Source organism: Pituophis catenifer, unplaced genomic scaffold (assembly GCF_029215685.1).
Source record: "Pituophis catenifer annectens isolate HBS135680 unplaced genomic scaffold, rPitCat1.0.hap2 SCAF_1, whole genome shotgun sequence".
NCBI lineage: Eukaryota > Metazoa > Chordata > Lepidosauria > Squamata > Colubridae > Pituophis > Pituophis catenifer.
Window position 1 is genome coordinate 172100321 of NW_027256881.1, and position 24049 is coordinate 172124369.

Sequence of the window (24049 nt, forward strand, 5' to 3'; positions counted from 1 at the left end):
TTACCCATGTTAGGGTAACATCACATCCTAATTCCAACAGTATATTCGGTATCTTCAATTACCATCTGCCCCCATCAATAATAAATGTTTTCATATATAAAACACACTGCTTTAGTTGAACACATTACCACAACTGCTGGCCTGGTCCCTAGATATGAGTTCTTAGTTTGGTTCTTAAATCAGGGGTCCTGAGGGGCACATGATATGGAATTTGTAATTTGTCAACTGACACAGTTACTTTGTATTTTAATTTGACTTATTTTCTCTCTTTTAAAATAATAGTCAGGCTCATTACAGACTGGAATGTCTTTTAACATTCCTAAACTGAAAAGATAAAATGGCTGGAGACTAGCTCCAGATAAGAAAAAGTTTGTTAGTACAAATTGGGGTCTGGTTTATCTCTTTCATGAACTCTAAACAATCTTTTGACTTATAATTTACATGCCTTCTGATGTCAGATCTCATTATAACGAACATGTGTGATTTTATGGGATGTAAATATGTAACACATTTGACTACATGTAACTGAGTTCCTATGCAAAGGGGAGGTTATTTTTATCCTGTCCAATCAACTTTCCACTTGCATTTTCTTTGTTGTGTTAGGTATAAAAGGAATGTAAGATGGGTCTCGAGGTTCTCCCTTTTCATAGGGAGATCCCACTTTATTAGGGTACCTCAATAAACTGCTTTTAAATTATTTTCTGACCCAGTTGCTTATTGGGAAGATAAACAGATGCAGAATTTAGGGACAGATTTGGCTATCAAATGGCGAGCAACCAGGTCTCTATCTCAGCCAGTTCTTTCTCGGGCTACATAAGTGTGCTTCAAAAGAATTTCTTTTGACATTGATTTTTATCTGAAGTTCAGGAGACTGCTGTGGGAGATGCAAAAGACCTTTTTAAGGAAGATCATTATAAAGGGGCACTAAAAGAAAGATCATCCAGATGAAGGTGTTCATCCAGATGAAGTTTATTCAAAAGAAATTTGGTGAGTGTTGATTTATTTACTTTTCTTTCAGTTTCTAGTGAGCAAGAGAAAGAAAATTCATTAGTTGACTTGAAGAGAGATAAATCTTCTAAGTCATAAAACTAATTGATATTCTAATGAGCGGAGTAAATGAGCTGGAGAGAAGAGCTAGAGAGATGGAAATCTGGATCATAAAACAATTTGGGCCCACTTGGCATGGAAAGCCATGAAGAAAGAAGTCTTGTTCTTCCCATCCAGGATTTAGCAGGTTGGTTTAGCCCAGGTGTCAGCAACCTGTGGCTCCAGAGCCACATGCGACTCTTTCACCCCTCTGCTGCGGCTCCCTGTCACGGAAGAGGGATGAAAGAGCTGTCGGGATGAAAGGGTGGAGCTTTAGTGTGGGAGCGAAGCATCCCTGTACTTGCCTTTGCGTGGCAACAGGATTCTGCCTTCGTTGTGGTACATTTGCTGTTGCTGCCAGCAAAGAGGGCTGAGAGAGAACAGCGGGGGCGGATCTTGTGGGTTGGGGGCCATCTCCAAGCCTGGCCTTCCTCCTCCCTCATCGGTGAGGCCAAGAGAAAGAAGGGGGCAGCATGGGGAAGCGCTCCCTTCTCCTGGCTGAGCACTGAGCACCAAAACCCAGCCGGGGGGAGGCTTGCCTGACAGAAGTGCCTGCATTGGCAAGTCAGACAATGGAGAGCCCTGGCCCAGCTCTCAAAGTGAAATGCTGTGCATCTTTGAGGAAGCCAGGCAGCAATGGCTGGGGCGATGGCTGGGGACAGCAGAGGCATCAGGGCTGCTCCACACCCTCCTCAGCAAGCTGGGCTTGGAGGAGGATGGAGAGTTGTGAAGCCAAGTGCCAGAGGGTCAGGAGGCACACTCTCACATCCTCCCAACACGCATTTCCAGCCCGTGCTACTCTGTCCTGAAGTGGGATTAAGTAGGGGGAAGGGAGCAGAGAGCAGGGGGAAGGTAGGGAGGCTTCCTATGCCCAGGCGTGACACCAAAGGAGAAGCAGTGGCTGAACACGTGTGTTGGGGAAGTTCCATGGTCACAGCTTTTCCTCTTCCATCCACCACCCCTGCCTCCCATCCTTGCTGTGTTTTTTCTTCCATCCGTGGCATGTGCGTGAATGGTTGCCAGGATTCCCGGAGATAGATCGCAACCCCTGACAGCTGGACTTTTTGCATGCATAGAAGGCCCTCAAAAGCAAGGATGCCCAAGCCAGTTTTGCCTACTTTTTTGCTAACATCTCTGGAACTGATTCTAGAGGAGAAGCCGGCTGGCTTTCCTTTTGATATGGGGTGGGGGGAAGACCAGTGGTGGGTTGTTCCCGGTTTGCACCGGTTCCCATGAGCCGGTAGCGGTGACGATATGACATCACTGAACCGGTTCTTCCCCCCCCCGCCCCTCCACACACACCCCCATGTTATTCTTACCTTTTATTTGGCCCCACTCCCAATCTATTGCTGCCTCCTGAGTCCCAGCTGATGGCTAGAGGGAAAAAAACTGTTTAAACTCTTGCCGCGGGGCTTCAAAGGGCCACCCTACAGCTGATCAGAAAACAAATGAGTAGCTATGCTAGGGAAAAAACGAAACTGACAGTAAAGCAGGCTCTGCTGCAATGTGACAAAATGAGGCAGGGAGAGATTTCTTTTTCTTTTTGCTCACCAAAAAAGGTAGGTGCAAACAATGGGAAATTTAGGGCAAAAGAGGAGAGTTCAAGATTTTAAAACACAAAAGAAAAAAAGCTCTATTTAACTAGGGAACTGTAATAATTGAGATACTATTAATTGTATATTGTGTTGAAAGCAGAAATGGTTAAGTTGTGGTTTGGAGGAATATATGGGGGAATTTATTTGGTTTATTATTATTGGCAAATATAATTAATTGATTTGTAAGAAATTGGATTGCATGGAAATAATTGGAATATTCATGTTCATATTGATTAATATACAAAACAGATAGTTATATAACTAATTGATTTATATTAAAATGTTGAATTTGTATTAAACAACTATAATATTACATAATTAACCAATGTGAGGATGGATATAAAAATAGATGACAATGGGAAGGGGTATAATATAGAATAGAAGGGAAAAATTGAATTTGATTAAGATTAGAGATGAGGATGAAGGGTAATATTGGTTTTTTTTAAAAAATAGATGAGGAATAAATATGGCAAAAAGGAAATATAGAAATTGTAAATTTAATTGAAAGGGGCGTTGGTCCTACCTGATACGCCCCTTCTTGTTGAGTGGAGACAGCAGCCAGACGTGGGTTGTGCTCATTGGTCAGAGGATGGACTGAGCCTGGAATTCTTTTAAAATCCGCCCCCTGTTGCTAGGGCTCCCAGCTTTTGTCGAAGGAAAATCCAGACTCGGTGTGTGGAAAGAAAAACAGTAACAACAAATCAATAATACAAAAAAACATAGATGACCAGACTGAATTCAGGGTGGGGCTGGCTGCTGTCTCCACTCAACGAGAAGGGGCGTATCAGGTAGGACCAACGCCCCTTCTCCCTTGAGGGTGGAGACAGCAGCCAGACGTGGGACATACCAAAGATCACTGTCCCATATCACGGGCGGGAACAGTCTGGGCAGAACACCCCTCCCGGGCATCAACACGGTGTAACACCCTTCTCCCAAAATCAGCCTCCGCAGTGGCGAACCTATCCAGTTTATAGTGTCTGATAAACGGGGAAGGAGATGTCCAAGTCGCCGCCCTGCAGATCTCGTCCAAAGAGGCGTTCGAAGACCAAGCCGCCGTGGTCGCCGCACTCCTGGTAGAATGGGCTGTGACCTTGGAAGGAAGAGGCAAAGACTGAAGTTCGTATACAGTCGCAATCGTTGTTCTGATCCAACGCCCCACCGTGGAAGAAGTAACCCGTTGACCTAAAGAAGATGGTAGAAATGAAACAAACAGTGATTCTGTTCGTCGAATAGCCGCAGTCCTCTGGATGTAGAGTTCGAGCGCCCGGCGGACATCCAGGGTGTGTAACCGGCTCTCCAATGGATTGGAAGGACATGGATAGAAATCTGGAAGAACCAGTTCCTGCAAACGATGAAAAGGAGAGTTAATCTTAGTCACAAATGTAGGATCCAATCTGAGGACCACACGATCCCCATGGAAAACACATAAATCCTCCCTAGTGGAGAGCGCTGCTAGTTTGGAAATTCTGCGCGCTGAAGTGATAGCCACCAAAAAGGCTACTTTGCCGGATAACAGACGTAAGCTGACAGAAGTAAGAGGTTCGTATGATGATTCCATAAGGGAATCCAGCACCAGGGCGAGATCCCAGGAAGGATATTGATGTAGTACAGGAGGACAGAGGTTGGTTGCTCCACGGAGAAATTGTCGGATCAGAGGCTGCTGGGACAACGAATGAACCGAATTATATGTCAAAATAGAAGAAATAGCAGCCACATGTCTCCGGAGAGTGTTTGGAGACAGCCCTTTGTCCAAACCCGACTGTAGAAAACGAAGGACCTGTAAGATGGAAGCCTGGAGAGGGGAAAACCCCTGAGTCTTACACCAAGAAGCAAAAGAACGCCAAGTAGCGGAATAAATCCGTTGGGTAGATGACCTCCGAGATGCCTGGATGGTATGAATTATGTCAGAAGGGATGAGGTCCCGCTGTAGAGCTTCCCACTCAACTGCCAGGCGGTCATCTGAAGCCACTGAGGGTCCGGATGTAGAATCGCCCCTTGGCTGAGGCAATCTGGAGTACAAGGAATCCTCCAAGGAGGGGACACAGAGAGATGCATGAGGTCCGCAAACCACGACCTCCTTGGCCAGTGTGGAGCCACCAGGATGATCTCTGCCTGTTCCAACAGTAGTTTCCAAATTACCCTCGGGATGAGGGGAAAAGGCGTAAAGGCGTAAAGTAGGCCCTGTGGCCAAGGAGAGCGCAGAGCATCCACCGCTTCCGCTTGATTGGAGGGAAAGCGGGAAAAGAAGCAAGGTAACTTGTTGTTCTGGTGGGATGCAAACAGATCTACCTGCGGACTCCCGAAGCGAGCAGTTATCCTCTGGAAAAGGAGAGGATGCAGGCTCCATTCTCCATGGTCTACCTGTTGGCAGCTCAACCAGTCTGCTGTCACGTTCGAGACCCCCGAGATATGGTCCGCCTTCAAGGAGGCCAGATGTTTCTCCACCCAAAGGCCTAGTCTTTTTGCTTCCCGCATCAGTGAAAGGGACCTGGTGCCCCCCTGGCAATTGACGTGCGCCTTGGCAGAGGTGTTGTCGGTGAGGATCAACATGTGCTCACCGGCAACCAGAAGTTGGAATGCTCGAAGCACCAGGTAAATTGCTCGCAGCTCCAGCCAATTGATGCTGCGGGTAGTTTCCACGTTGGACCACGTACCTTGCGCGATCTGAGTTCCACAATGGGCTCCCCATCCGAATGTGCTGGCATCGGTGGTCACTGTTACCCACTGAGGGTCCAGGAACAGGCAGCCCTTGGAGAGCGTTGGAGAGAGCCACCAGCGAAGGGAGGAGAGCACCTCCCTTGGAACTGCCACCTTGGCAAGAGAGGATCCCCTGCCCATTCTCTGAAAAGGCAAGAGAAACCATTGGAGGTCTCTAAGGTGTAACCTGGCCCAGGGAACAATCGAGATGGCCGAGACCATCTTGCCTAGGAGTTTGGAAAGAAATAAAGGGGAAGCCCTCTTATCCTTCAGGACCTTAGCTACCATGGATCTCAACGCGGCCTGCCAATCCGGGGAGAGAAAAACTCTCCCTTGCTCCGAATCAATAATAGCTCCCAAATGAAGTATCCTAGTCGAGGGATTTAGGTGGCTTTTCTCTACATTAACAGAGAAGCCGTGCGCTGCTAGAGTTTGAATTGTAAGGCGGAGATCAGACATGGCCTGCTGATAGGAAGATGACATAAGGAGGATGTCATCCAGGTAACACTGGAGACGAACGGCTTGAAGCCGGAGGTGAGCCGCCAAGGCCGCCAAAATCTTGGTGAAGCTACGGGGAGCAGAAGAAAGGCCAAAAGGTAAGGCCATGTACTGGTAGTGAACCCCAGCATAACAAAAACAGAGGAACTTCCTATGGGAAGGGCGAATGGGGACATGGAGGTAAGCCTCCGTGAGATCTATTGAGCAGAGGAGATCGCCCCTCCGAACACCATCTAGGATAGAACGTAAGGATTGCATTTTGAACCTTCTATAGATTACAAACTAGTTCAAACGTTTAAGGTTCAGAATAGGTCTCCACCCACCCGATGACTTAGGGACTAAGAAGACCCGAGAGTAAAACCCCTGTCCCGCCTGATCACAAGGCACCCGTTGAATGGCCCTGATGGTCAGTAGATGGTTGATAGCCCCCTCCATGAGGGATCTACGCTCGGCTATCTGGGACAGGGGACAGCGAGTAAAAGACAAAGGGGTGGGGTGGAAACAAATTCAATGGCCAAGCCCGATGAAATGGAGGCCAGGACCCAGCAATCCGAAGTAGTACTCTCCCAAATGTTGGTGAAGAGGCCCAATCTTCCGCCAATGGGAGGATTGCAGGCACTACTAACGACGGCAATAGATGGAACGACCTCCTCACCCTCGAAAGGTCCGCCGGGCACCAAAAGCCCTCCCCCTGGAAGGTCTGTCCTGAAAATTCCTCTGTCTAGGGCCTAAATACCCCATCTGGAAGTTACCCATGGAATGGGAGGAGCCCAAACCACCCTCCGAAGACCTCATCGGGAGGCGAGGACCATATGGAGAGAAGCGGGGTTCCCCTCTCCGAAAAACAGCAGGCAAGATCTTTCGTTTGTCCTTGGTTTCAACAAGAAACTTGTCCAAGGCATCACCGAACAACTTCGTGCCCGAAAAGGGAACAGAGGCTAGGCGCCACTTGTGTCTGGCATCCACCTGCCAGTGGCGAAGCCAGACCAGGCGATGAGCGGCAACAGCAGAGGCCATGGATTTAGCCGCAAACCTCGTAGCGTTTAAAGTGGCATCCGCGGAAAATTGCACCGCAGCAACAATCTTGTTGAGGTCCTGTTTCAATCTCGAGTCCTCAGAGGCCATCTTTTCTTGCAGTTGGCGAAGCCAGAGGAGCGTGGTGCGATTGAAGAAAGAGGCCGTGGCTGCCGATTTAATGGCCCATGCTCCCCCTAGGTGGGCCCTCTGCAGGACCTGTTCAGCTCTGCGTTCTTCCGGCCTTAGACCTTCCTCCGGATCCCCTGGCAGAGAAGACGCTGTAAGCAAAGCTGCCACAGGGGCGTCAATAGAAGGTATCTGCCACAGGGACTCAAGGTCGGGGGATACAATGAAATTTTTCTTGTCTGTGGAGGATGGCATAGGAGTTGAAGATGGCGCAGACCATTGTTTATGTATGACCTCCAAAAAGAGAGGAGGCGTAGGGATTGCTGTTATCGGTTTAGGTTGCTCAGCAAACAACGGGTTCAAGGAGCCTGCCAAGGAGGTAGGTTCCGGGGGGTTAGAGGGGCCCAATTGGGCCGCATTCACCGCCTTGAACAATAGAGACTTAAATAAATTCTGAGGGAACAAGCCTGTAAAGGCGGGTTGATCTGGAGGTAAATCCTCATCCTCCGATAAGTCTGGTTCTAGGCCTGCCGCACCAACCTGAAGGGAGTGGTCGCTGACACAGGAAATGGCAGGGGAATCTGATCCCGTTAGAGAAATTGCATCCTCCATATTAAAATCGTCCTCAGGCTCCTCATCGGCCTCAAGGACGGACTGGGTGGGGGGAGGATTAGGAGTGGGAAACCCCTGCTCTGCCAAGGATTGTTGCACAGCCACAGAAATCATGCACTGAATGTCCTCAGGGTGCCAAGAAGCCTGGGCTTGGTCGCCAGCCAGCCCGACCTCTGTAGAGGTACGGACCGGAACAGAAATTGGAGGAGCCTGAAGCCCCAAAGTAGAGGGAGCGTAAGACTCCACAGGAGGAACCATGACTTTGGTTGAAAAAGAACCCCAAATATCAGTGGATTCAGCAGACAATTGGAAATCCTGGAGAGACACCTGATCAGAAGTGGCAGAGGACACCCGTTTGGGTCCGCTAGAAGTAGACATGGGCCCCTTGGGGTGCGCCAGGTCTAATGCCGAAGCTTCCCTACGTTGGTTGGTAGGGGGCTTGTCCTGCCCAACCCCTTTAGTGGGAGTCTTGGTTGAACCCCTAGAGCCCGTGGCCGGGGCAAGCGCCTTGTGAGCCGGTGCGTGGCCTTCTTTAGTCGTGGCCATAGATTGCGCCTGCACTGTGGCCCTACGGCCATGTCTAGATTTGGCCAAAGATTTGGGCATAATGAGTCTGATTAGATTACAAGGTAATTATTTAAGGCAGATAGCTCAGGGGTATCAGATATTTTGTCTTGGCTGGCAAAATGGCTGTAAGGGGAGGAAGGGCACAGTTGGTCAGACTGGAGGCCCTGAGGAAGCGCAGGCAATTTTTGGCGCCTCAATAGATGAGGGCGCGAAGGGAGCAATAAGAGAAACAACACTCCTCTGTGCCTGTTGTAGCTCTTCCCTGTTAAAATTTTGCAGCGCCCGAGAGCCTCGTAAATAAAACCCCCAGCTGGAAGAGGAAATGGGGTGAGCAGCTGAAGCCACGCGTTGGCGAAAAGCACCGGAGGGAAGCGCCCAGCAGCTGAAACCAATTAACGCTGGGCGCTGAGAACAGCAAGGAAGCGCGAGGCTCCTCTGCCCTGTCAGTCTTAATTATAAGGCTTGTTAGCATGGCGAGGCTAGCGTGGCGAGGCTCTTGATAATATATAGAGCTGACAGAGACCTCCAAACCTTGCTCCGGTCTGATTGGGATAATCAGCAGCCGGAGAAGCCACAGAGCCGACAAGCGGCTATATTGGTGAGTACAAGACTCTCTTAGGGACAGAAATAGGCTCACACTCAATGGGAGACAAAATGACCGCCAGACAGCAAATGGAGGGGGCGCGAAGCTCCACTGTTTTAATTTTAAACGAAAGGCCAAACCGGACGGCTGAAGGGCAGGTAACACCCCCACCCACGGGAGTGTTAAGCTCCACCAAATAAGGAAAAATAATTACTGACCGTATAAATGTTGGAGATGGAATGAAATAAGAGGAGAGAGGAAAGAAACCTCAGAATTTGAGGAAAAACCTCTGAGAGGCCTGGAGTATCAGATCCGAATCAGAATGCCTAGAATAGTCAAATCAGTCCAATAGTCAAACCTGAGAATCAAATAGAAAGGAATAGCTCTAAAAACCAAAGGTCACTAGAGCCACAATCCACACAACTGTCCAGTCTGATGACTGAGCAAAAAGCTGGGAGCCCTAGCAACAGGGGGCGGATTTTAAAAGAATTCCAGGCTCAGTCCATCCTCTGACCAATGAGCACAACCCACATCTGGCTGCTGTCTCCACCCTCAAGGGAGAATGACTAAACACTGTTTAAATTTGTGAACCAGCCAAATACTCTGTTCAAAGAAAATACATTGTATGTTTGTATGTGTGTTTCTAATTATTGCTATTTATTCATATTTGTTCTCTTTTATTCTTTAAAGTTTAACAATTCATTCTTTATCTTTATATTTGTTTGGGGTTGGCTTTCTTCCCTTTCATCTTTTTTATTGTACAGCAATCTTTCTCCTCAAACCTACCATCTCTTTTCTTTCCTTCTTACTTTCTCTTCCCCCCCTTCTTCTCCTCCCTACTTCCTCTTCCTTTCTCCTTCTCCTCCTCTCTTCTTCCCTCTCTTACCCTCACTCCTACTCTAAGTTCCCTTCCCTTCCTTCCTCCCTTCTCTTCCTTCCCTCTCTTCTCCTTCCTTCATCCCTCTTTATTGCTGTATCCTTTTGTGCATATGGATTACTCAGAGGGCTGAAAAAGTTATTTTTGACTGGTCCTTGCACTTTTGACCAGTCCTCGAACTTACGACTGTCCTCACATTTTACGTTTTTCACCCTATCTTGTCACCATGGTGAAGAGAAGCAGTTGTGAAATGAGTGACACGGTTGTTAAGAATGCTACAATGGGCATATATGATGACCAGTCATAAGTGCGAGGACCGGTCAAAAGTGCAAAGACCTGTCAGAAATCATTTTTTTCAGCCCTCTGGGTAGTCCTTTTGTGCATATGGACTACTCAGAGGGCTGAAAAAATTATTTTTGACTGGTCCTCCCACTTTTGACTAGTCCTCAAACTTATGACTGTCCTCACATTTTACGTTTTTTGCCCTATCTTGTCACCATGGTGAAGAGAAGCAGTTGTGAAATGAGTGACATGGTTGTTAAGAATGCTGCACGGGCATAAATGTGAGGATGGTCATAAGTGTGAGGACTAGTCAAAAGTGCAAGGACCCAGTCACATGACCTCCAAGCCACACCCACAAAATAAGCCACACCCACAGAACCGGTAGTAAAAAAATTTAGAACCCACCCCTGGGAAAGACCCAATATCCCCTCCATGGCCTGCCCACTGGTCTCACAGCACCTTGCGCAGCACAGTGAAAGCTAGCGCGCTTCACAATGGGGGAGACTTGAGCCCATTCCCTGCCTCACTTACCCCTGGCAACTCTCTCTCTTGGGGCAGAGGGCAGGTCGCACATCCAGCACCAACAAAGCCAGAAGTGGCCAGCCACCAATTCCTGCTGTAGTCAGGCAGATAGAGAGAGAGAGATGAGAGGGAGGGAAAGAGAGAAAGAGAGAGAGAGAGAGAGAGAGAGAGAAAGAGAAAGAAAGAAGAAAGAAAGAAAGAAAAAGAAAGAGGGAGGGAGGGAGGGAGGGAGGGAGGGAAAGTGAATGAAAATACCCAACAAAAACAGCTCTGGTTTTAAATGAATATGTTGTTGCATCATCTTCTCTAACCATAATCAAATTTTTGCCCAATAGTTTCTCGCTTCTGCACATGTCCACCACATATGATAATACGATTCCGGTGTCTGATGGCATTTCCAACATTTAGTTGATTTATCTTTAAACATTTTTTGCCAATCTTTCCAGTGACATATGCCATCTATAAAACATTTTATACAAATTCTCTTTATATGCTGTTGCCATTGTTAACTTATAGTTTCTTTCCCATAGTTGCTGCCATTTATCTAACTATTGCGGCGTATTCAAACTTTTTTGCCCATGCTATCATTGTTTCTTTTACTTGTTCTTCTTCTAATTTAAAGAAAGCAAGTAACTATACAATTTTTTTTTCAAAATTTTATTGAATTTATAACATATAGATTAACATTTCCATTAATATCGGATGTGCAGTGTTTATACATATGTACAAAATATATACCTGGTGTCATTTAGGCTACTTTTTGCTTTTATTTAACACACCTTTTTCTCTTCCTTTCATTTTATCATTCATCCATTCATACCACCTTCCCCACATGGTATAGTATTCTGAATTCTCATCATCGTTTATTTCATGGGTTAGTTTGGTCATCTCTGCGCACTCCAGTATTTTCCTAATTATAAGCTCTTCTGGTGGCTGGGTTTTCTCTTTCCAATATTGTGCGTAGGCCAATCTAGCAGCTGTAATTATATGTATTGTTAAATGATTCTTTTCCTTTCCATATGGCTTCTTTACTATTCCCAGGAGAAATATTTCCGGTGTCAATTCAATGTCTTCCCAATTATTTCTTGTAGCCATCCCCTAATCTTACTCCAATATCCTTTCGCTTCAGGGCATGTCCACCACGTGTGAAAGAAGGTGCCTTGACCATAGCCACATTTCCAGCAGTTTGGGTGTATGTTAGGATACATCTTTGCTAGCCTAGCCGGGGCTAAATACCACCTGTGGAGCATTTTATAATGGTTTTCCTTATATGTCACGGCTCTGGTCAATTTAAAGTTCTTATTCCATGCCTCTTCCCATTCATTAAAATTTATGTCATGTCCAATATTTTTCTCCCATGCACTCATTTGGTTCTTTGTTATATCCTCAGCTCTATCTTCATCTAATAAATAATTGTATAATTTAGCCAGAATCTTTTTACCTGTTCCCATCAGGACTTTATCCAGCCCATTATATCCTAGGTCTAAGCCGCATTGTTCTTTGTCTTTCTGATACCTGGATTTTATTTGTAGATAGGTCCACCAATCTAAATTTATTCCTTGCCCTCTCAAGGCATCGTTAGATTTAAGATTTCCTCCTTCATCTAAAATGTCTTTATACCTACACATTTTCTCCATTCCCCATCTATTGGGATAGATCAGGGCCTCCATCGTGGAGAGCCATGTTGGGACTTTTTTTATAATATCTCTGCCTAATTCCAGTCCATGTTTGTATCAATGAATCTCTAATTTTATGTCTATGGAAATATGTTTTCTTATTCTTCTCTGTGTCCCATAGATATGTGTGCCACCCTCTTTGCAGATCGTGGCCTTCTAGGATTAAAATCCTCTTATTTTCCAGGGTGGCCCAGTCTCTTATCCAAATTAGTTTAGCTGCCCTATAATATGTTTCTCAATCGGGAAGTCCAAATCCTCCTATAACTCTTTTACCCTTTAAAATTTTAAGAGAGAACCTCGGCTTTTTCCCCTCCCATACAAATTTCCTAATAATTTTGTTTAGTTCTAAAAAAAAATTTTTATCTAGGTTCACCGGTATATTTTGATATAGAAATAGTACTTTGGGGAGGATGTTCATCTTAATCGCAGCTATTTTACCCAAAAGTGACAATTTTATTTTCTTCCATCTATCCAGGTCTTGTTTCATTTTCCTAATTAAAGGGGTATAATTATCATCTTTTAAGGACGAACACCTTGTGGTTATCCAAATTCCTAGATATTTTATTTTTTTAACAACCTGTAATCCCAACAATTCTTCTATCTCTTTCTTCCGTACCTCGGTTACATTCTTGGTCAATATTTTGGTTTTAGTTTTGTTCAATTTAAAGCCTGCCACCTCTCCATATTTGCCCAATTCCTCTAGCACTTTTTGTCCCGATTCTATAGGGTCTTCTAGGATTAAGGCTACATCGTCCGCAAATGCTTGCGTTTTGTAAACCTCTTTCCTAATCTTTAAAGCTTTTATTTCTTCGTTATTTCTGATTTTCTGTAGCAAGACTTCTAGGGCCAAAATAAACAATAATGGTGACAGGGGGCATCCTTGCCTTATCCCCTTTCTAATCTGGAATGTTTTTGTCCTGTCTCCGTTTACTAAAATACTTGCCTTTTGATTATCATAGATAGTTTTTATCATCTTTTCAAAATTTGTTCCGAATTCCATTACCTCAATTTGTTTAATCATAAATTTCTAATTTAAATTATCGAATGCCTTTTGGGCATCTACAAAAACTAAGGCCATCTGTTTTTCAGGGTGTTCTTCATAATATTCTAGGATATCCAACACAGTTCTCAAATTGTCTCTAATTTGCCTCCCCAGGAGGAATCCATTTTGATCTTTGTGTATCCAAGTGTTTAGTATTTTTTTGGTTCTTTCCGCCATTATGCTCATAAATAAATAGCTTATAATCAGTGTTTAGAAGGGAAATTAGTCTATAATTCTGAATTTGTTTTAGGTTGGCACCTTCTTTCGGCACTAGTGTGACATGCGCTTCCTTCCACGATTCTGGGATTTTAGAACCCGTCAATGCATCGTTGAAAATTTCCACTAATTTTGGTTGTAATATTTCTTCTAATTTTTTATATATTTCCCCTGGGAATCCGTCCGGGCCTGGCAATTTGTTGTTTTTAAGTTTAGAGAGAGCTGTTTTTAGTTCTTCAGCTGTTATCTTTCCATTAAGCATTTCTCTCTCTTCCTCTGTTATTCGCGGAAGCTCTGCGTTTGCCAAATATTGCTCTATTTTTCCTTCTTGGACCTCCTCTTCTTTATATAGAGTCTCATAAAACTCCCTAGCTCTTTCTAGTTTGTCCTCTTCTTTGTTCAACAACTTGCCCTTGGAGTCTTCTAATATATGAATTGTCCCTTTTTCGTTTTCCTTTTTTAATTTATAGGCTAGCCACCTGCCCGACTTGTTGGCATTCTCAAAATAATATTGTTTCGTTCTTTTTATTTTTTGTGCTAAATCCTCTTGATCCATGATGTTCAGTTTGTGTCTCCACATCAGCCAACTTTCTTTTGCTGTTTCATCTCCCAGGTTTTCTTGGAGTTTTCTTTCCGCTTTTCCTAAGTGGTTTAAATAATCTTCCAGGGACTTTCTTTTTTCTTTACTTTTATATGCGCTGCATGATATCACAACCCCTCTTAAGTAGGCCTTCATTGCATCCCATACTATTGCATGAGGTGTTCCTTGATTTTCATTTTCCTTGAAAAAGGACTTTACTTCTTCTTTAAGTTTTTTTACATATTCTTTATCACTCAATAATTTGGCATTAAACCTCCATCTCTGTTGTTTCTTTCTCTTTACACTCTTCCACCTTATTTCTAAGGGGTTATGATCTGCCCAGGTGTTTGGGTTGATTTCTGCCATTCCTATTTCTAATCCAAGCTTCCTGTTGACCCATGCCATATCTATTCTAGACCACAACTTTTGTGGGTTTGAATAAAACGTATATTGTCTGTCATTTGGGTGTAGAGTTCGCCATATATCAATTAAATTCAGTTCGTCCGCTAAATCAAAGAAAGCTCTCGGTAGATTTGGTAGATCTTAGTTTTATTGCTTTTATAATCTTTATCTAAATCTACAATACCATTAAAATCACCTATTATGCAAATTTCATTGTATTCCATTTTTCCTAATTGCTCGTGAAGTTTCTTGAAATATTCTCCCTGCTTTTTATTTGGTACATATATGCCCACTAACAATATTTTGTTCCCTCTCCTAATCTCAATCATAAGAGTTCTTCCCTTTGTATCATTAAACTTTAGCTCTGTTTCAATTCCTTTCTTAATGTAGATTACCACCCCCTCTTCTTTTTTTCTGCTAGTGAAGTGAATGTTTTGCCATATTTTTTGTATTCTAAACATTTACCCTCATCCTTTTTTATGTGCACCTCCTGTAGACAGATTATATCTACATTTTGTCTAGCTAATTTTGTAAGTGTTAGTTTCCTCTTTTTATAATTGTTTAGTCCATTGACATTTACTGATATTAATTTTAGATCATTCATTCCTGTTGGCGAGGACTTCCGGTTGGCGATCTGTGGCGACATGGCGTTGAGTGAGTGACTGCTGCTCCTCAACACCGCTAGTCACCGTGTTTTGGGGAACCTTTTGGGGGCATGGAGCCTGGAGAGCCTCGCGGACAAGAGAGTGAGCCAGGTGAGCGTGAAAGCGGAGCGCAAACGCTGATCGCAAGACCGGGCGGCTCTGTCAAACCAACACGTGTGAGTCAGCCAATAAATGGTGGACCTGAAGCTGCGGTAACCAGCAACCAGATAGGAAGCAAGGAAGATCGGAGGCTGCAGTGTTGAAATCGGACTAACACACCTTCCCTGCCTATGTAAAATTTGACATCAGAAGGAGGGGTCGGTGGAGTCGGGAGTGAAAGGCTCGGAGAGGAAAAGAGCGGCGACTGTAAGCAGAGAGCAGATTGGAAAGATATAGAGCCCGACAAGCCAGTGAGGAAAATAAAAGAGCTGATGTGTCGAAATTACCTGTGCAAAGAGAAGATCGGCGAGAAGAAATAAGAACTCAGAAAAAATTTCTTTTCCTTTTGTTGACTATAGCAATAGAACTATTGGAGGATGAAGCTAGATGGATCTTGATTGTTCCAGGAAGCAGGAAGTGCAGCCATTATAGAGACTTGATCGAGGAACAATTGAAATGGCTGACTCACGGACAGTCTAGCAGCGAGAAATACTATAGAGTGCTGACTTTGATTAAATGAACTTGGTGAAAAAAGAAGCTTGGAGAAGATCAGAGGCTGAGTAATAAAGAATAACTTACAATTTTGATACTCTTTGATAACCTTTGCTTTGTATTGCTTATTACATCCTGTAATGTTTTATATAGCCCTGCAGGCAATCCATCTGGGCCCGACGTTTTACCATTCTTTTGTTTTTTAATCCCCTCTGTTAGTTCCATCATCGTTATCCTTTCTTCTAATGCCTTTTTGTATTTTTCTGGTATTTTGGTAATTCAGATTTTTCGAGGTATTGCTTTATCTTTTCTCCTGATATTGTCTCTTGTTTATAGAGTTTCTCATAATAGTTCTGTACTATTTTTTCTTTTCCGCATTTCGATAACATACAGTTCTTTCCTCATCCATTAGCTGATTAATTAACTTTTTTCTCTCTCTCCTTTTTCATTTTATATGCCAACCATCTTCTTGGCTTGTTTGCATTTTCAAAGAAATTTTGTTTAGAAGCCTTTATTTTAAGTGCCAGGTCCTCTTTTTCAATGAAATCCAATTCATGTTTTTTCAAGTCCATTTGATTTGTAATCCTCCTATTTTGTGTATCTTTCTACAGTTCCATCTCTAATTTCTTATACTCCTCTTCCAACTTTTTTTGAGTTTGTCTTTTCTTTTTGTTCCTTTTTCCCAAATAAGTGATTGCCAATCCTCGAATGCATGCTTTCGCTGTATCCCACACACTTTGTAATGACGTATCTTCTTTTTCATTTTCTCTGAAAAAGAAAACCAGTTCTTTCTCCATAAATTGTCAAAACTCTTTTTCATTTAATATTGTTTGATTTAATGTCCATCTTGATCTCTTCCATATAATTTATCCCTTCCATATAATTGTAATTGGGTTATGATTTGCCCATGTGCTTGCTTCAATATTTATATCTTGTACATTAGGTAATAAATCGATTGACATTCACATCATATCTATTCTAGACCATGACATGTGCCTGTTTGAGTAAAAAGTATATTGTTTTCCCTTCGGATATCTTCCTCTCCAAGCATCTTGAATACTTAATTCCTCCACCATTGTAAAGGAGGTTTTTGGAAGAGTTTTCTTGGGCTTCTTATTTATCTTTCTAGTTTTGTAATCCAAATCAACATCTACTATTGCATTAAAATCACCCATCATGCAGATATTTTCATACTCAAATTCTATTATTTTCCTGTGTAATTTTCCATAAAAGTCTTCTTGATTATCATTTGGGGCGTATATTGCCACTAAAAGTATTTGTTTATTGTTACTTCCACCATAAGAATCCTCCTTTCTTCGTCAGCAAATATTTGTTTAGGTTCTAATGTCTTTTTAATATATAATACTACACCTCTTTTACTTTGATGCATCAGTGCAGTAAATAATTCTCCCAATTTTGGGTATTCCAAAAGATTTTTATGTTGTTTTCCAAATGCACTTCTTGTAAACATATTATATCCATTTTTAATTTGTCCAATTTATTAAGAGTTATTTTCCTTTTTATTGCCGAATTTAGTCCATTTATATTTATCAATATTGCTTTTATTTCTTCTTTACTTTTACTTTTTACTTTTTAAGTTTACTTGTTAATAGCTTTTGCTGATCTTGTCATTCTTGTCTCTCTTTGATCTTTAACCTTACCCCTTCTCTTATTGCTCTTTCTTCTCGTTCCTTTGCCATCTCTCTTGTTTGTTCTTCTTTTTCTTTCACAGTTTCTTCCTGATATCTAATTTTTCTTTCCTCTCTCAGTTTTTCCTCCTCTTGTAACCCCAAGTATTGATCATAAAATAATTCCGCTTTCTCTAACAAATCTAATCTGTGTCTTTGTTCCTGCCAATTCACCAATATTCCTTCTGGTATTAACCACCTAAAGCTCACTCTGTTTTTAATTAAGCATTTTGTCAGAAATTGATACTCTTTTCTCAAATCTCTGACTCTTCTAGGTATTTGTTTCAACACCACTATCTCTCTACTTTATATTTTATTGGGTTATTCCTTGCTGTCTGTAATATCTCTGTTTTTATTGCTTTTTTGGTGAATCTTACATGCACCTTTCTAGGTAATTTGTTTCTCAATGTATATCCAGTGTGTACTCTAAATAGCTCATCAATCTCATTTAATATATTTTCTTTAGTATCTTCCATTGCTTCCACCAACAACTCTGCCATTATTTCAGCTAGGTTTTCCCCCTTCTCTTCTTCTGTTTTGGAATCTTAGATAAAAATCGGCACGATCCATTTCTAAAGAAATAATTGTTTTTTCCTGGTTTTTATCGGTTGTTGTAAGTCTGTCATCCAGTTTTCCCACTCTTTTTTCTGTCAATTCTGCTTTTTCTTCTACCTTTTGTATTCGTTGTTCATTTTTTTCAATCATCCCCTTAACATCTTTTAACTCCCCTTCTACTTTTTCCATTCTCTCATTTCATTTGCCTATTCTTTCTTTGAAGTCTTCATGAAATGCCTGTATCATATTTTTTAATTCCAATTGCATGGCCATAGTGTCCAATGTTCTCTGAGCTGCAGGACTAGAAGTTGTAGAGGAAGCTGTTGTAGGCAGATGTGTTGTTGTTTTCTTCATCTTGTGATGTCTTGATATTGTAATCTACCAGGTTTATAATCCAAATACTATTTGTAATCCAAATATTTAATCCACCCCATTGGGGTGATTAGAAATGAGAAAAGGTGTCTATATATGGGGGGGGGGGAGAGAACACAAAGAAAAAGATGATATACAAAAAAAGTGAAGAAAAAAGACAAATAACTAAAATTTAACAAGTAAAATCTAAACTCTGTTATCCAAAAGAAGCAAAAAAGAGAAATATCCCAAAAGAAAAAACTAGATGGAAGATGTCAATAATCTTTCCTATTTTTTTTTTACCAACTTCAAAAAGTACACTCTTCTAGCTTGTATTAAAAACAATGCTCTCAGTGTACCACACTCTTTTTGTCTAATAGACAAAACAATTTCTTATCAGTCCAGCAAACATTATCAAGGTCATTCTTGTTCTTGTTCATTTAATATATTCAGTTCATTGTCGTTTCACTAGTGCCTCTAGATGGCACTGCAGTTTATTTTCACATGGGAAAAGTAGAAAAAGTTTTTTTTAAAAAAATAGTTCATTCAATCAGTTAATTGCCTTGATAGTACAGTGGTCTAAGCACCCTGTTATTAACACAGCTGCCTGCAATTTACTGCTAGTTCGAATCTCTCCAAGGCTCAAGGTTGACTCAGCCTTCCATCCTTTCTAAGGTAGGTGAAATGAGGACCCAGTTTGTGGGGGCAATAAGCTGACTTTGTATAAATATACAAAAGTATGAAGGCTATTGCTTAATGCATTGTAAGCCGCCCTGAGTCTCCGGAGAAGGGCGGCATATAAATAAATTTTAAAAAAGAGATTGAACTTTTCAGAATTGTCCACCAGTAGGATAGGCATTAAGATCATCAAGCCATTAATTAGATCCCAACAACTGCTGAAATAACAGCTTTTTTGAAATTTATAGCAATAGCAATAGCACTTAGACTTATATACCTCTTCACAGTGCTTTACAGCCCTCTCTAAGTCAGCATATTGGCCCCAACTATCTGAGTCCTTATTTTATCGGCCTCAGAAGGATGGAAGGTTGAATCAATCTAGAGCTGGTGAGAATCGAAGTGCGGAACTTCTGGCAGTTGGCAGTCTGCAGAAGCAGCCTGCAGTACTGCATTCTAACCACTGTGCCACCACGGCAGTTGTAATACAGCTCTATGTCACTCTACATCAGCAGTTCTCAACCTGGGGTCGCGACCCCTTTGGGGGTCGAACGCCCATTTCACAGGGGTCGCCAAAGCCCTCTCTCGCCCCCCCCATGCCTTCACTCACCCTCACCCTCTGCCTCTGTTGGATCGCCGTTCGCTTACCCTGCCCACTCCCAATCTGTTTCTCATTGCATATCTTGTATAGACTCGAAATATCTCATCTATACCATCCATCATCTTTTCTTTAGTAATTTCTAATGCTTCTGCTAGAATTTCTATCATTATTTCTGCCAAATTTTCACCCTTTTCTTCTTCTATATTTTGAAATCTGAGATAAAATTCTGCTCTATATATCTCCCATCCCAATATTCCACTTTTATCTCGTTCAACCTTGTCCAATCTACGATCAATGTCACTAATTTTTTTATCTCTTTGTTCTTCTTTTTCCTCAATTTTTTGGAGTCTATCCTCATATTTCTTCATCATTTGCTGTATGTTCTCCACCTTTTCATCTGTTTTTTCTGTTCTCTGTTCAATATTCTCTACTCTTATATGTATTTTTTGAATTCCTTGCCAAATCATCTGCAGTGTCACTTCCTTTTCCTTCTCTCGTTCTTTCTCCTTCTCCTGTTGTAACATCATCTGTATTGATCATTGTCCTCCAGACGGTGAAGAGGAAGGAGTCGATGTAGATGAACCAATAGCTGTTGCCTTTCTACTCATTTCTGTAAGATGCTTGTGAAGAGTTCAAACAAATAGAAAATCTTCAGGTTCTTCTATACCTTAATCCACTTATATATAGGACAAATACTATCCCAGGTACCAGTAAGCAAAAGGAAAACAAAACAAAACCAACCCCCCCAAAAAAAAACATTAAAAAAGGGGGGGAAGGAAGTAAAAGAAGTCTTCAAGCTCTTGTATGCCTTAATCCAATTAAACAAGAACACAAAAACGCCAAAAAAGAAAAGATCAAAAACATTAGGAAAAAATCTATGTGTATGTGAAAAATTAGAAGTCCTTCAAAAAAAAAATCACAGTCCAGTTAAAAGTAATTTAATAAAGGGAGAGTGGAGAAGTAGCACCAGAAAAAGAAAAAAAATGAGAAAAGAAAAGGAAAAAAAATATAGTATTTCTGTCTGAAGGGAAAATCCACCACTGTATAATAACCACAAATTCTTTTGTTAAATCTCAAATATATATTTACAGCTCTCTTTCCAGAGTCACTGTAATCTTCTTTTCAATCTCAGACTCCTGCCGCTGACAGTTTCCCAGAAGAGCACCTGAGTAAACAATCCTGCAGACAGTCTTTGATGCTCTTCCCACTATCTTATCTATGACTAGGCTCAGAGACCTTGAAAAATAACACAGTTGTTACTTTCTTAAGCCAAAAAAAAGCAATGTTTCCAATCCACTAGATGGCAGTGCTACTTATTTTCTCCACCTTCCCTGCCTTCTTGTTATTTAATACACCATAAAATAAAAATGGAGAGAAAGAAAAAATAGATAAAAAGAAAACAAATAAAAGATTTATACTAAAAAGGCACTAAAAAATTAGTACTTAAATAGATAGAGCAGAAATCTCCAATCCAATCCAGTCCGAGTTACAAAGTAAAATTGTCCTTAAGCATCCACAAGTAGAAATAAATCGAAAAATAAGAAAAACTACCTTTGACTCAAGCTTAATTCCGCCACTTCCTCTTCTTCTGTCTTCAATTTTAACTTCCTTAAAACCTCAGGGTGTTCTCTCAAATAATCTATTTAAAAGTTCTCTCACCAAGCCGACACACTTTCACTCAATCTCTTCCATTCCGGAGCTGTCCCAACTTCAGCAGCATCTATGGCTGCTTCTTCGTCGCCGGAAAAAGGGGCTTCTCCTTTCAACCAGGGACTTTGCATTGTCCCTGGGATTAACAGAATGTGCCCTCCACTATCACCGTCTCTACGGGATGGTGAGGTCCGAAAATGGACCGTCCAGTGACGAAGATATCGATGGTGATCTTGGAGCTTCAAGATCGCCCGTCGTACCATTGCGATGCCAGCTCCGCCCTCGGGAAAAAAAGAAAAAAACTTTAAAGGTGTCCCAGAGCAGAAATGAGTAGCTAATTGGCACTTTGGAATTTTAATGGAGGGAGAAGAACAAAGAGGAGGTTAAAGTACTAAAGCCCAAGAAAGAAAACTTTAGAACTGGATTTAAAATTGGATTTGGAGAAATTAAAATTAACACAAGAAAAAGAAACCCAAGGGAAAGTATTTTTTATGTGGATTTGAAATATTTTTGACAGTTTTGACACTTGAAGGAAGAATAAAGAGGAAGTTAAAATATTAAAGCCCAAGAAAGGAAATTTTATAACTGGACTTAAAACTGATTTTGGAGAAACTAAAAATAAATAAATAAATAAATAAATAAATAAATAAATAAATAAATAAATAAATAAATAAAAGACAAAGAAAGAAAAAGAAAGAAAAGAAAAGAAAAGAAAAAAAAAAGAAAAGAAAAGAAAGAAAGAAAGAAAGAAAGAAAGAAAGAAAGAAAGAGAAAGAGGGAGGGAGGGAGGGAGGGAAAGCAGGACATCCTTACAGAATCACAGAATAGCAGAATTAGAAGGGACCTTGGAGACCATCTAGTCCAACTCCCTGCTCCAGCAGGAAACCTTATATCATCTGGATTATTTTGGTGCCTCTAACAGAAAGGAAAATTGCCAGAAAGGAGAAGTAGTTTATTAGGACAAGGCTGCCATGCAGAGGAAGATGGAGATAGTCCTTGACTTATGACCACAATTGAGCCCAAAATTTTGGTTGCTAAGCAAGAGCATTGTTAAATGAGTTTTACCACATTTTACCCAATCCATGACATCTCAGGGCTCTAACAGTTCTGTACAGGCTAGGGAAGAACATCTGAAGGCATGTGTAATGTTCTAATGTACAGAAGTTATAGTTAAATGTGTGCAGAAAGTGGATTCTGGGTGTATTTTTCCAAATTCAGTAAGTGAGGTTGAATGTGTATAGTTTTAGAAGAGCTCTGTGTGTGTGTGTGTGCACGTGTGCATGTGTACATACATCTACAGAATATATAGTATATATAGTAGATAATGTATCTTTTTGTGTGCCTATATGTTGTGGCTCCGATCACCGAGCCTGTGTTATCAGCAGGAGAGGACTCCGAGAGTGAAGGAGAGGAGTTGGCAAGGCCTCCCTCTCCAGGACCCTCCTCTCTGGCAATGCCTCCGGTGTCCTCCGAAGGCCAAGGGATAGGCCTGGGGCCAAGCACTTCCACGCAGCCGCAGGTGGACAGTAATGATGATGATGATGAGTCTTGGCTGGACCCTCGACAGCGTCGCAGAGATAAGCGCGTGCAGCAGAGGAAGAGGCATGCCAGGGATTAGGCTGAGTCACTGGACCACACCCCACAGGGTATAAAAGGGGGTGTGGTGGCTGTTCAAGCTCTGTGACGAGCAAAAACTGATATTGAACAAACCTCTCTGCATTGCTGGACTTTTTGAATATTCTCTTATCTGTTGTGTGTTGGCTTTGAAAAACACTACCTTTGTAAGTAAAAGACTCTTGGCAGCCAGCCACTGGGTTGCTGCCAATTCTGCTCTTAGAGAAACCTTTGTTGGCTGGTTTATTTCACTATTGACTGTCTGTGGGGGTGCGTGTGTGAGACGGGGACAGAACACTATACACACTCTATACCCGTGGTGATGAACCTATGGCACGCATGCCGCCATAGTCATGTCGCCATGAGTCATGTTGCCTGGCATGTGCAGTGGTGCCCATTTCTCTTCTGGGTTTCTGGCACACGCATGTACACCGGCCAGCTAGTCTTCTGGTTACTGGCGCGCATGCGCACACGACGATCAGCAGGCCTTCATGCATACGGCTATGCCAGAAACTGGAAGTTTATTTCCCGGAGCATGCATACCCACTGGGCAGCTCCTCTTGCACGCATGCACACCAACCATACCATTGACACCTGCTGCCTGGGATCCACATTGGAGGCCGTTTGCGCCGGCAAAGCAGCACTGTCTCTTTGCCTGCACTGCTACCTCTTTGAGGCAGCAACGGCTCCTCCTCCTCCTGCCAGTCTCGTTGTAAACCTGCCTTTGCAGAGGCAGTGGTGCCAGCAAAGTTATGTAGGCAAGCTCCGTGCCCCGCTGGCGCAGGCCATGCTGGAAATCGCCTGACCAGCTCCACGGGACTGCAGAGCTGAGCGTCTGGCATCCTGTTTCTCATGCACTGGCTGCCACCATGCACACAGCTGATCGGCACTCCAACAGGGCTTCTCCAGAGCATGGCTGCAGTTGATGGCACCATGGATGTTCCCCCCGCCCAAGACCTTTCTCCCCCCCTCCCCCGTAAAGCAAACCCCAAGGTTTACAGCAAGGCAAGGTGGCAGTGGCAAGGACAAGTGGGACTGGGCTTCCCTGTCTCCCTGCTTGAGTGGGCTTCTTGCACAGCCCCAGGCCTCTGGTGGGGAGGAAGCTTCTTCTTTAAAAGAGGAGGGACCAGGTTCTCCTCCAAGCAGCCTGGCCTCCCCCTTGTCCCCCTCCTCTTTTAAAGGATTGTGCACCACCAAAAGCAACTTTCCAAGCTGGGGGAGAAGCTTTTTCAAGCCAGGGGA